General features: G+C 40.0%; 1 protein-coding gene across 3 annotated transcripts in view; it reads left to right on the top strand.

Annotated features, from left to right (window-relative positions):
• Positions 1 to 1,305: 1,305 nt before the first annotated feature.
• ZFYVE9 (zinc finger FYVE-type containing 9) overlaps positions 1,306 to 14,594 on the top strand; it is a 47,950-nt gene continuing 34,661 nt past the window's right edge. The window contains exons 1-3 of one of the 3 annotated variants that reach the window (XM_075182091.1): positions 1,306 to 1,645; positions 4,072 to 4,191; positions 4,404 to 4,464. The gene's annotated coding sequence lies outside the window, so the exon portion shown is untranslated. The remainder of the gene's footprint in view (positions 1,646 to 4,071; positions 4,192 to 4,403; positions 4,465 to 14,594) is intronic. The other 2 variants (XM_075182090.1, XM_075182089.1) reach the window with 2 other exon arrangements.

A 14,594-nucleotide genomic window follows, 5' to 3' on the forward strand; every position in this document is an offset into this window, starting at 1 on the left:
AAACTCCGAATTTCGTAGCTTGATAAATAGGGCAAAATCGCAATTCCCGTATATACCTATGGGGACTGGATTTGTGATTGAAGAGTCTGGTAGCACAGCAGACATCTCCGATATCTACTCTGAATTTATATTCATAAATAGCCACAAAACTGCGGTTTCTGGGGATTTAAACCTATTATAAATAGGCTCCACAAACCCACAATATGATAAAAGAATTCTTCTTCTTTAGGACAGATTTCAGAGCCGTTTATGATCTAGATACCAGTATAAGTTTATTATGTCCCGAAAGTAAAGTCTAACTACTTTCTTTCTACCTGGTTTGATGTTGTTTTAGGGTTTGGTTTGCATTATGCTGACACAGCATTTCCTTGACATGATTCATAAATAGCACTATGCATAAAGGGCCTAATTCATTAAGGAAAGTTAAGTAAAAAATTGAGTAAGTAATCTGCTGGACTACTTACTTTATAGGAAACAAATACTTGATAGCTTATTTGTACACTAAAATTTAAAAGTCTATATTTGTGTGCTACATATAAAAAAAAGACAGTATTTAACTTATGTGCAAAATAGAAAACTAATTTGCACCCCTTGTATTTTACCATGGTTTTGTCCCTTGCTCATTTTTTTACTTAACTTCCCTTAATGAATCAGGCTCCGAAACTATGGGGCATATTTAATTGTCCGCGAGATTGCCGAAAATGCCACGGTCCGAGCAGGATTACCGTTATTACGGTAATTCTGCGCGGAAAAACGTTAATACGGTAATTTACTCGCTGGATTTCAGATCGCAGCTCAGGGAGCTGCGAGCTGAAATCCAGCGAGAGATTACCGTATTAACGGTAATAGTTTTTCCGCGCTCGAACCCGCGGGCAATTGAATACCCCCCTATAAGTATTAAATTATTGAATATAACAATTAAAGGCATTAATAGCTATATAAAAAAAACAAGAATGTCCTGTTTACATCTAGAATCTCCAAATGTGTATATTTCTGTAAGATAGAAACCAAATTGAATAAATATGACCATATTAATATAAGGAAAAGTAATTATTAATTACCCATTAAAACGTTATCCATTAATCCAATAAATTATCCATAAAAAGTGATAGGGGTAGTATTTATCACAGTATATTGCACTATATACAGATCACAAGAACACACAACAGTAATGTATTATCTGCTTACAGTGGATAACTTTTCCCCTCAGAGCTCAGACATTATTATTCCCGCTGTTCCCTAGGCCGCTTGCAGCGCTCTCTCCTCCCAGGCAGGGGGCGCTAGTAGTCCCCGGCTGGTCTGCGGCTCCTCTCGTTCCCCGCCTCTCCTCTTGTCGGGCCGGACATGGCAGTGACAGCGAAGCTCGGGGCACACGGAGCCGGGCCGCACAGCAGGCAGTTACCGGACGGCGCGGACTACAGACCGCAGGGCCTGAGGCCTGTTCTCGTCCACTCCGGCCGTCTCTGCTGAATACTTGCGGTGTAACAGGAGAAGCCCTGGGAGCCTTGTGCAGCCCGCCCGGCATGAGGAGGTGCCTGGCAAGTAACCTGCAAGGAGGGCAACGAGGCTGGTTACCACCAGCATGAGGGGCAGGGACTAGAGCGCGCTGGAGACATTGCCCCCCACTTCCCTGTGGGCACAAGGGGTAAGTTACCTCCCTGCAGAGTTGTAGTAGGATGATGCACGGTGGCTCAGTGGTTAGCACTTCTGCCTCACAGCGCTGGGGGCATGAGTTCAATTCCCGGCCATGGCCTTATCTGTGTGGAGTTTGTATGTTCTCCCCGTGTTTGCGTGGGTTTCCTCCGGGTGCTCCGGGTTCCTCCCACACTCCAAAAACATACTGGTAGGTTAATAGGCTGCAATCAAAAATTGACCCTAGTCTCTCCCTCTCTGTCTGTGTTTGTTGGGGAATTTAGACTGTAAGCTCCAATGGGGCAGGGACTGATGTGAGTGAGTTCTCTGTACAGCGCTGTGGAATCAGTGGCGCTATATAAATAAATGGTGATGATGATGATGTGGGGACTTGTGGCATGGAGTCCTGCCATCTATTGCACCAGATATGCTTTTTTTTATTAGTAGCTGATGGGGTTTTAAGTGAGACTGTGTAACTTCACAAATGCTTGTAAGATTATCCCTCCCAGCCCTTTCTTGTATTATAAGAAGTCCTGTACTATGTAAATATTATGTGCATTCAGATGGCTGAGCATAGGGATTATAGCATAATAAAGCATTGTGTTTAATGTCATATTTATCCCCTTTTCAACCTTTGTTCCATGTAGGTGTCCTTCAAGCATTCAGGTTTTTTTTCTGTTTATTATTGATCCTTAAAGCTTTTAGCATAACAAGGTTTACCGGTTTGTCTGGTACAAAGTTTTGTTTATTTTCTCCATAATATTTCACAGGTAAGTTGTTTGTTGGTAATGAACACTCACTCTGTTTATTTAATAGATGCATGGTTATTACCCAACCTTACGTTTTATGGCTGCTTTAATATGTGGCTGGTTCTAAAAGATACATTGGTTTTTGTAGAATGAAACAGAGCTGTATCTTGATCTAAAAACAACAGCCATGGGGTATGTTTATAAAAAAAAAATCTGTGCAAAATAGGAACTGGTTAAAATGCCCACTGTTTGTCAAAACTGCACTGGCTCTTGATGTACCCCAGATGGCGTTGGTGTTGGAAAATTGGGAATTTTAATTTGGGTTGCAATTATTTATTGCTTTTTAGAAGGCTGTGCTGTGGGTCCTGCTTACAAGCTCCACCCACTTCCTTAGTTAATCCTTGCCCCCTTTTCACAAGGAGTAGCAGGAGGAACAGGAGATAACAATTACCTCTGCACCCTGCATTATAAGTATTGGTTTTGCAAAATAGTTTTTATAAATACACTTAAGACCCTCTAAGTGGCGTTAAAAGAATATTGAAAAAAATAATGAAAAGATCATGATTACCAGCAGAGCTGGATTAACAATAGGGCTAAAGGGGCTACAGCCCAGGGGCCTCGGGCAGCTGGGGGCCCCCCCGGCATTTATCGGATCTCTGACTCTGTCACCAGTTCAAGGAAAATGGCAGGCAGCTAACAGCAAATGTTATGCTGTTAACTGCCTGCTGTCACTGTAGGACTTATGCGGCGCGCAGTAATCTCCTTACTGAGGAGATCTCGTGAGAGTGAGACTATGAGTCATAGTAAGGAGATTACTGCGCACCGCGTAATTGCTACAGGGAGTGGAACAAAGGAAGGAGGTAACTTCACGGGGGGGCCTAACAGTACCCTTAGCCCGGGGGCCTCCCTTTCCTTAATCCGGCCCTGATTACCAGCGGTTTATAATGCTTGTAAAAGCATGTACATGAGTATGGTGATCCAATAACCCCACTTCCGCTTGCTGCTGAAGTCATGAGTAGAGGCAGTGTAAATTGGATGATAGATGCTCCATTGATTGCACCCCCCCTTTTGCGACCACTAGCGCAATTGCTGGTTATCACCAAACATGATTGTGTTTGACTTGTAGTATTCATGCCAGTTTCCTAACCAGTCTAAGGGCTAGATTTACTAAGCTGCGGGTTTGAAAAAGTGGGGATGTTGCCTATAGCAACCAATCAGATATTGGCTTTCATTTATTTAGTACCTTCTACAAAATGACAGCTAGAATCTGATTGGTTGCTATAGGCAACATCCCCACTTTTTCAAACCCGCAGCTTAGTAAATCTAGCCCTAAATGTTTAAAATCTGTTTGAATACTCATCACAAGAAACCTTAGCATTTTGTCATTGCAAAGTTCCTTTCACCGCTTCAGTATAAATGCTGCAAGTGTTAGGTGCGTAATTGAATAGCTTTTTTTGAAAAGAGAAGTTTTATGAATATGTTTTTATGTCTGGAATTGCTTTATTTTTAATTTTGATGATTTTAGGACAGAAAACATAGACAGCAGTTGCTATTGGTCTTAATATGATATTGGCTAATCATAACCTTCGTCCTTATAAATTGCGCATTGCGTGATTAATGTTTAGTCTGCATTACATATTTTCTTTTTGATCCAGAAATGCTTACTTTTCTACTGTAATTCTGCTGACAGGTCCTTCCTAACTCCAGTGGCCTGCAATATGCAAATGAGTTGTGGAAACTTATTCAGCAACATTCTGGTAGTGTAGAAAGATGTCCTTGGAACCTGAGGTTTGGGGAGAGGATAGAAAAGGTAATTACAACAGTGCATTTTTCTTTTTAATACATACCATACGAACCTGTCATTTTGAGATAGTAGTGTGCAGAATATGGAATGACCTCTCTTTGACTAGCAGTTGGAGCATTAAAGAAACTGCTTTTTTACTTGCACTTTAATAATACACCATATTATCTCAAACTTGACACATTTTATTAAAACGTATTCCCCATTTTATTTTGGTATAGATGCAGACTCTTGCTCATCTAGTGATGGCTACAGGTTAACATAACACATAGGAACACTAAGGTACGTTTATAAAAGTATCCTAAGGTGATAAAATATGACACAAATGTCTTCTTAAAAATTGTCTGAAAGTGAGATATACTTAAAGAAATTAATAAAACAAGTCTTTGAATGAGGTGCCTATATGCAAAGATGTTGCAGATCCATTTCATTGGGTGACCGTTAACTACAGTGACATAAAGCACCGCTTATAAAGCAGCCTTTTACTGCCATGAACAAATGAGTACTTTTTTTCAGTTTAAAGACTGGTTTGTTTTTTGTATAAAGTGTAAATGTCACAGGTATGTTCTTGTACTATAATGTCTGGACTTGTTCCAGGGACGGTTCAGGGGTATGAAAATGTTGCAGAGTGTTTGTTAAATTTGGTGCAATCTAACATAAAATATAGACCACTTTCATGCCATCAAGCTGTAAATGCACTCAGTAACCACTTTGTTAGGTACACTTTTCTAGTACTGGGTGGGACCCAGAACAGCCTGAATTCTTCATGGAATGGATTCAACAAGATGTGGGAAACCTTCCTTAGAGATTTTATAGAGATATGTTGACATGACATCATCGCACAGTTGCTGCAGACTTGTCATCTGCACTTTACGTTGTGAATCTCCCATTCCACCACATCCCAAAGGTGTTCTGTTGGATTGAGATTTGGTGACTGGATGCCATTGGAGTTAACTCAACTCATTGTCATGTTCATGGAACCAGCTTGAGATGATGTGTGCTATCCAGCTGGAAGTATCAGTTGGATACACTGTGGCCATAAAAGGATGCTCATGGTCTGCAGCAGTAGTCGGGCTTTGGCTTTTAAATGACGCTCAATTGATATTAAGGGGTTTAATGTGTGCAAAGAAAACATTCCCCTCACCATTACACCACCTGCAGTAGCCTGCACTCTTGACACAAGGCAGGTTGGATCAGTGGATTCGTGTTTTTAATGCCAAATTCTGGCCCTCATCTGCGTGTCGCGGCAGAAATTGAGATTCATCAGACCAGGCGATGTTTTTCCAATCTTCCAACTGTCCAGATCTTGCGAATCTGTACCCATTGTAAGCTCCTTTTCCTGTTCTTGGCTGAAAGGAAAGGAGCCTGGTGTGGTCTTCTGCTGCTGTAGCCCATCCAGTTCAAGGTTCGACGAGCTGTGCATTCAGAGATGCTCTTCTGCTTTCCACTGCTGTAACGCATGGTTATTTGAGTTACTGTCACCTTTATTTTGTTAGTTTGAACAAGTCTGGGCATACTCCTTTGACCCCTCAAGGTGATTTCACTTCCACAGAACTGCTGCTCACTGGATTTTTTTGGTTTGCACCATTCTCAGTAAACTCTACAGATGTGTGTAAAATCCCCGGAGACAGTATCTGAGATGCTCAGACCACCTTGTTTTACACCAACAATCATTCCACGGTCACATTCACTTAGATCACGTTTCTTCCCCATTTTGATGTTTAGTCTGAACAACAACTGAACCTCTTGGCCATGTCTTGAGTTGCTGCCACATGATTAGATATTTGCTTTAACGTACCTTTGAAAGTGGCCACTGAGTGTGTGTGTATATACGGTATATATCCATCCAATAATACACTTGAATCATAAATACCATGATTTATAACTGCAATGAAACTACAGCTATCAATCACCAACTAGCTTTTATTTGTCTATTGTAGCCATAGGCTACCTGATGCTCCTCATGGGGCCTTCTAGCCTTCATAAGGGGCACACTTTACTCTTAATCTCAGTAATAAGATAAAAAAAAATATACATTGAATCAAAGAAAGAGGCACCTATCTGTAATAACATATAAGCAGGCCTTTTAAACAAGTGTTAAAAGCTACAAAAAACAAATCTGACAATAAAAATAGGAAGTTACTGGGACTGCAGACGAAGGCTTGGAGTTTTCCATGTGGCCCAAGGACTTCCTTTTCCCCCCATCTCTGGTTTAATGCAAGTTCAACAATTAAAGCAAAACGCGTTTTTCTATGGTCTTACTGCAAATGTGCATTTCTGAGTCATAAAAGTAGATTGCTGATAGTTAACTATGATCTGAGATATGTTATTGTAAGATTACAGACACTGCTGCTAACGAGTGGAGAGAAAAAATGCCTTCCTCAAATTATTGAAATATGAAAATGCATTTCTTAGCCTTTATTTATAAAGCCCAACTATTTTATTCAGCGCTGTACATTTAGGGGATCATGTTATAAACCAGTTGTGTACAATGACATGAAAGAGGAGGTAACGATAGCCCTTCCTAAATGAGCGTACAATGTAAGAGGAGTGCAGAACACTTGGTGTAAGGCAGCAGAATAATTATTACTGGTGGGGGTAAGTGAATGACTTCTGTAAGTCAGAATTGGTGTAATAACATGGAGCCTTCTTTAAAGAAATTAATCTTCTGGGGATGTATTTTTGAAGATTCAGGAGAATCTAATAGGGCAACTGTGTGACAGAGCAGGGGTCTTGTAGCCAATGATATCCGGCATTGGTTTGGAAGATTTATGGAGTGTTTGTATTGTTTTTTTCTGTGTAATGTCAATGTTCAGGTTACTAAAAGACAATTTGAAAGGTTGGATAAACAGTGAGTTCTGGAGCTTTGCTATAAATGTGTCTGGCTGGCTGCGTACAAGTGATCCTGGGGTCTGTGATGTTTGGTGTTAAAATCTTCACTTATTTTACTCACTTCATAGAGATTCAAGAAAAAATGAGCGAATATTTATGTACCGTAATATGGATATGGAGTATTTGCAGGAGTACGGGGTGGTCAACAGTGTAATTTCAGAAGAGCGCTCCAGGGGGAGTAGAGGGTGCGAGGAAATCGTTGGCTCCTTCTGTGAATACACTTTCTGAGAGGAGTGTGTTGGGGTGAAATCCAGATCGAAGAGCGTTTAATCGGTAGAGGTGAGAATAAGGATCAGTTGTGGACAAGGTGCTCCAGCTAGAGCCATTGATCGGTCACTAGAGTGCAGGGATTGGCGAAGAGAGGATTACTTGAGAATGGAAATGAGTGTGCGATTGATGGCACAACCATGAATGAAACGGTTTGATCATTTGGTCAAGGTATCGACTACTAGTGTGAGAAGTGAGTGTGCAATAAACCAGACGTGATTGGATCAAGTGGACCAGGTGTGAGGATGAACGGAGTAAGTCCACTTCGTCTGATTTTGAATATTTATTGTTCTTTGAAGTAGTCCGCAATGTCTGTGGCACTAAAGGTGAAGTTAACTGAGAGTGAAACGAGGTGGCATGGACTAGAGGCTTGAGAGGAGAAGTACGTTTGTTTAGACGAGCTGAGAGCAGAGTTAGTCATGCAGTTGAGATTTGTAATCTCCAAATATCTGACAGTTGAGTTAAAGTTCCGGAAGCTTTTACTATTGCCTGTAATAATAAAAGAAATACATTCTATTGTAATTTTTTGTTTGTTTGTTTGGTGTCCATGGGTTTACTCAAATTGCAAGAAACATGTATTAAGTTACTGACACACTTTAGTGGTAATTTGATTGTCAAAAGCAATACTGGTATAGATAGCCATGTAGGGTGTGTCATTCTAGAATGCATGGACTTCAGATGAGAGATTAAATAAATTCCACTGACATTGTGATCCTTAATTTTGGCTGAAATCATTGCATTTTTTAATTAAAAGCTGAAATGGGTGCCAATGCTGATATCCAAAATCTAACAGATGTTGATATTAGCTGAGATTTGGTAGCTATTGTCTAAAATGTCACACACTGATCATAATCTCTGGTTAATGCAACAGAAGTAAAGCAATCAGCAGTGGAACACGTACAGTCACTTGATGAGATCGTCCCATAGATGGCTTTGTCAACTAAATGATCCATCCTGATACTTTGTAAAATGTGAAGGCGTTAGTGAACAGAAGTATTACAAGGGCTACAAAAATGTACAAAATCTAAATAATAAAGCCGCAGTTATTTACAGTGCAAAGAAGCTTTATTTTTCTGAATGCTATTGTTAATGTGATTGCCTGCTGCCATATTGTTATCCTTGTATTCATAGAGCGCCCACATAATCCGCAGCCATGGCCTAATAGTACCACCACGATTAACATCTCATTACTCTACCTCAGGTATATGCACACATACGTCGGAGTCAATTTGCTCAGTCATTTTACCCACCGGTATATCTTTTGGGAGGAAAGCTGAGCACTTCAATGTGACCCCCATGCAGTTCTGAGTAGAACATAATAAAAATCGTGCAGATGGCGTCTTGATCGGACTTGAAATCGATGCTCGCCACAGTGATGTCAACATTAGCGGGAATTATTAAACTACAATGTGATCCAGTGAAACAGCGCCATCTGTGGCCAAATAATCATAAAAATGGCAGAAAAGTTTTCAGTCCATAGCTTTTTCATAGAACAGCATTCAGATTGTTCATGATAAAGGACAAATGTCATTACCCATTTACTCTAAAAACAAACAAATATTCATGACTATGGGGAAGTTGGGGTACGAAAAAACCTTAAAATTGCCTTCTGTCCACGGGCAATTGGGCAGCAAAGTTCTAAATGACAGTCGAATATGCTTTGAAGAGCCACAAAGTGATATTACATGAGTTCCCATACCATGTCCGAAGTTTACGAAGAGCAAGTTTACATATTTGACATTGTATATAATCTGCTTACCACCTCGCTGCAAGCTATTGATGTCAGTTGTGTACTCTCCTGTGAGGTCAGGGAGGCTGGTGTATAAAGCTGGGTACACACTACAGACTTTTCCACCAACTTTTTATGCTGATCGATTTTACATGCGATCGATGGTCCGATCACTTGGTCCATGGACTGCATACACACAAGCCTTGTTTAGGACGATAAAGGGAAGAGCGGATGTCCCTTTAGCGACTTTTTACAGCCATGTTGTCGTGAGCAATGACTGTAATTTCGTACTCACTGTTGTGGATCGGTCGGAAACTTATACACACTACAAAACGGAAACGAGATTGGAATGAAAATATTAAATATGGTACGACCAACCAAATGAGGCGACAATCGTCCATTTGGGGAAGACTTTCGACTATCGTGTCACTGCACACACTGACCCGACTTTTGAACGAGCGGTCGCATGTCGGCTGATTGAGCCGATTATTGGACGAAAACCGTGTAGTGTGTACCTAGCTTAAGGGAAATCTCTTCTCGTGTTTGTACATATTGCTAGTAGGAACAATATAGTGTCCTGTAATAATATAAAAATAAGTGTTTACCCCTCTGCCCCACACACTAGACTTGTTTTAAAGCCCGTATTCTTTAGTATATTACTGCGGCTGCTTTGCTAATGGGTGTACTTCATCGGGCCCAAATGATATCATAATGACGTATCTATTTCTATTACAAAATAAATACTTTTATTTTTTTTCAAAGCTAATAAGGGATGTAATTGTAGTGAAACTCTTCAGAGTGTAATAGACGTTTTGTATTTGTTTCGCTCTCCAGTTGCAGGAACATCTTGTTGGGGAATTTTCTTCTAATCCGTTAATCGTTTTATATTGCAGGGTTGTGCTCAAAATACATAAAATAGTAGCAGCCGTATAAACCCAAGTATTCTCTTTGTAAAAGCTTAAATGATTGTACCGTTTTGTTAAGAAGCGTGCTCACAGATCTTAATAGGCCCATTACTTTGTAACAGTCGGTGTCTCTGAATCACACTGTTCCTGTGCTGGCACGCTACATTATAGTCTGGCTAAATAACACACGCATGGCAACTCTTTGTAGGTCATTGTTTAGATGAGGTCATCTCCATTCAGAGTGTGTCATTATGAGGGTGGGTCTGTGTAGCTGGGTACTGCTGGATGTCACTTCTCGTAGATATATCTGTCCTCATTACCAGGAACGTACAGAGACCTATGAATTGTATGATGTGCTCTGTAGGGCTGTCAGAAAACTGTTCCATTCTCTTATCTGGTTTTATTTTGTGACTATAAAGTGTACAGCATTGTCGCCTTGTCTTCATTATGTTATGTCCCGTTATTTTGTGTGTGATTTGAAGGACACAATGAAGGAAATAGGATATTGTTCACACGAGTGCTACACATTTTCTATGAGCTGTTTGATACATGCAAAGCACATTCAGTATAGAATAAGTTGGTTTCTAGTGGTGTGATTCACACCTTTCTTAAATCTAAATGCAGCAGTGAACAGGAGCTTAATTATTAACGAGGTACAAAATGGCTCTAAAAGAATAGGCACCAATCAGACATTTACTCTCATTGTCTAATGGTTTTAATGAAATGTTGCACTTCTGAGCAGCGTTTAAGGAAATAGCCTAAAGCATTTTCTGTTCTTCTTGCGTTAACAGTAATTTTTCCATTTGTGTCATTAAATGTATTCCTTACTAAATGCATGTTAGACAGATGGGTGCATAGAGAAGGTATTTGTATGAATTCCTCTCAACTTTTTCTTAAAAAAAAAAAAAAGAAGAATAAATATTATGTAACAGCTGAAAAGAGAGGACAGATTTGACTGGTCCGTCCAGACTTTTTCATTTATTACGTTAAATGTATAGTGTTTAATTAAATGATGATCACCCATTCATCATCATCATCATCATCATCATCATCATTTATTTATATAGCGCCACTGATTCCGCAGCGCTGTACAGAGAGCTCGCCCACATCAGTCCCTGCCCTATTGGAGCTTACAGTCTCTGCAAATACAAAACCCAAAGCTTTAAGATAATGTTCTGATTCCTTTCAGTTTAATTGTTATATTTGATATATTTGATTTTATTTATTTTTTTACTTGTATTGTTTGTTGGTTTCAATCTGAAAAAAACAACCATACCCTGCCAGTTTTCTGTTTTGTTGCATTAAAGTGTTGTCATGTTTTACATATCCTAGTCTCTTATGCCAACACTGTTTAATTGAAGATGCCGCTGTTGGCACCAAGCGTGGGCACAATAATTTATATCTTTTTTCTCTGCCAAGTGATGCAGAATGGTTGTAACTGGGAGCCTAGCATTTCCAGGTTGTCTGATTACCTTGTACAAGCACAAGTTGCTGTCATCGGTCCCACCCCATTTCTTGTTTTGATAAAATCCAGTTGGACCTATGTTGCAATGTCCACCTTAATCTGCACAATATTGCTAAATATGGAAATGGATGTAGTGCAATTTTGTATTGTAATGCTCCAGAATGTTACAATTCCATTGAGTGATTATTAATGTTCAGTCACCTTTTAAGTGGTCATTATATGTGGATTGTACTAAAGTACAGTTAAATACAAAAAGGTCAGTATACACTGTTATTTCTGTATATGTCCGTCCTTTAAACCGTTTATCAGATCTGGTTTCTCCATGTGACTGAGATGTTTATAGAGAAAGGAGGAAACCAGCAACCACACAAAAAAATTCCACTTAGTGCAGCAATTAACTGTAGGTTTCTTTCCTCCTCTGATTACCTTGTGCTGAATCATGGGGCTACTTAGTGTTTTCTTTTCTGCTTTTCCAATCAAATATGTTTGTTTTACTTTCTTAAGCATCTGTTATAATCCCACTGTGTGTCACCAAACACCATGTCCTGTGACTTGCATACAGATTAGGTGTGGGGTGGTGATGCTACTCTGTGTCACACAGACCTCATTGCAATATCTTCCAAGTTGCATCTTGTAAATACGAGTCTTCAGTTTGCAATTCAAGCTTAGCTTTAACTATAATTTTGTGGCACAAATTAAATATATTTGATTCTACTGTATTGGAGCTTTAGTGTTAAAAGGATTATGCTAGCCGCCACAAGCAGATTGGCCAACCTTTGCACAATGTGTAGCTCCATCCAACAATTAAAATGGACAATGGGGTGTGTGCTCTGAAAGCAGCAGCTGCATGGGCAGAGGCAGGGTGTGCCACCTAGTGGTGGAGAGATGGACCTGCAGCACTTGATCTAGTCGGGTTCCGCTCTTGGAGCACACTCCTCGTTGATAACTATTGAATCTTTGTGGGCAGCTTCACCTGTTAATTGCCTGCAGGACTCGCCACATTACATGTCCTGCCACTGCTGAAGCTGTAATTGTAGGGGAAGGAGTAATTTCTGGAGGGACTACCACCAAGCTTCTAGCCTAGGTGGTTTCTCAAAGGAGACTCTATGTTAAGTGCTGGTCTTTATACTTGTAAAAACTTAGGGTGTTGAGATCCCCACCTGTTGGGTCACCATCAGAAATGGTAAAGTAACACAAGGAAATATAGGAATGACTGTGTGCTTGGTAATCCCACCTGCAGTGTATCTGATACAGCTGATATGGTAGACGACAACTATGCAGAAATGCAGTCTGTTCACATTTTGCTAATGCAGGTTTTCTCATCTCTAATATATAATGTTGGCTTTTCAAAGGGTTTGCATTTAGTTCCTGACATTCTTGTACTCTTATATTCTTGTGCTGAGGTTAGGTTTCCTAGCTGAGAGTATTTGTTTTGTTTGTGAATGGATCTTGCTGTTTTTATAAATCCTTGGAATAGTGCGGTCTAGTCTCATTCTGGATGAACATTTTGTTCTTCTTCCAAGCAGCTGGTGTTTAGTTGTTTATATCAATTTGATGACAGTTGATTGGTTATTCAGACTATGAGGAGAAATTAGTCTTCTTTGTGTACAAGCCCATGTTCATTTCAATATTTAACTAAATAGAGTTGATTGAGTACGTTATGTATTCATCTCAATGATCTTATTACAGACATAGTATTGAGTTACCTGGCACTGAATAGGATGGTATTCTTGCATTTCGCAAGGCTATTTCATATGGCTGATATTGCCAGCTGTGACATGCCCTCCTATTAACTATGTAGTGTCTCTTTCAGGATGTGGTCAACAGGAAGTGCTGTGCTCAATGATCCGTTTAATATACCGGCTAAATATTTTACAGCGTGTGATTATGTTAACAAAGTGTTTTTCTTTTGTGCTTGGATGTGCAGACAGAAAATGCAATACCAACTATGCTGTCGTATTAAAACAGTAAATGATGGGATGAATGGCAGCCTGTTCTCAGCATATGTGTTTAGTTTATACAGTTATCTGCACGTTGTCATAGTGGTTAGCAGTGCTGCCTTGCACTGCTGAGACATTGGTTTGGTTCTCTCTATAGTTCATTCCGTAGGGTCATTCTGTTTCTGTGAGATTATTATATAGTTGGGGAGGGGGACAAGAAACAGGGCTTGGCCAGTTGCACACTTGGACACTGCCAATTACCATAGTTAGAGGGTTAACGCAACTTTGTACAGAGGTGGTACTTAAAGCATTGCTTTTCTCTGCAAGAGGTGATTTGGAAGATTACTTAATGGGTGGAAAAGTCTTGATTGAATGTGACTGTGAATTAGGTTATATAGAAATCTTTATAGTATAATCCTTTACACTTAAGCTGGGTACACACTACACAGTTTTTGGCCAAAAATCGGCTCAATCAGCCGACATACGACCGCTCGTTCAAAAGTCGGGTCATTGTGTGCAGTGACACGATGGTCGAAAGTCTGCCCAAATGGACGATTGTCGCCTCATTTTGTTGGTCGTACCGTTTTATTATTTTCGCACCAATCTCGTTTCCGCTGGGCAGTGTATATAAACTTCCGACCGATCCACAACAGCGAGTACGAAATTAGTCATTGCTCACGACAACATGGCTGTAAAAAGTCGCTAAAGGGACGTCTGCTCTTCCCTTTATCGTCCTAAACAAGGCTAGTGTGTATGCAGTCCATGGACCGAGTGATCGGACCATCGATCGCATGTAAAATCGCTCGGCATAAAAAGTTGGTTGAAATTTCTGTAGTGTGCAGCTGGTCGTGGTTATAGAGTGGAGCATGTAATTAGTAGAGAACTGTGATTTCTAGTTATCTACATAATTCCAAGGATGTATAATACAATTGCAGTGGTAGTGGTTGGCAGAATATGGGCATAGAGGATGAATCGCTGGTTAAGGCATGTGACACTCTTGCCAGGGATACACTGAGGGTGTTGGTGTAACTGGAAGGAAACATCTAAAATGCTTTAAATATAGATATACATAGGAACGTTTATGCTATCGTTAAAAAATGGTTTTCTGTATGTGGTCTGGAAGTAAAATAATGTACCTCTCTGTAGCCTTGCTGTTATTGAAAAATATTCATCCAACTTTATGGCAATGTTTACTCACTTTATGCAAACATAGC

Source organism: Mixophyes fleayi, chromosome 8 (genome assembly GCF_038048845.1).
Source record: "Mixophyes fleayi isolate aMixFle1 chromosome 8, aMixFle1.hap1, whole genome shotgun sequence".
In the NCBI taxonomy this organism is placed as follows: domain Eukaryota; kingdom Metazoa; phylum Chordata; class Amphibia; order Anura; family Limnodynastidae; genus Mixophyes; species Mixophyes fleayi.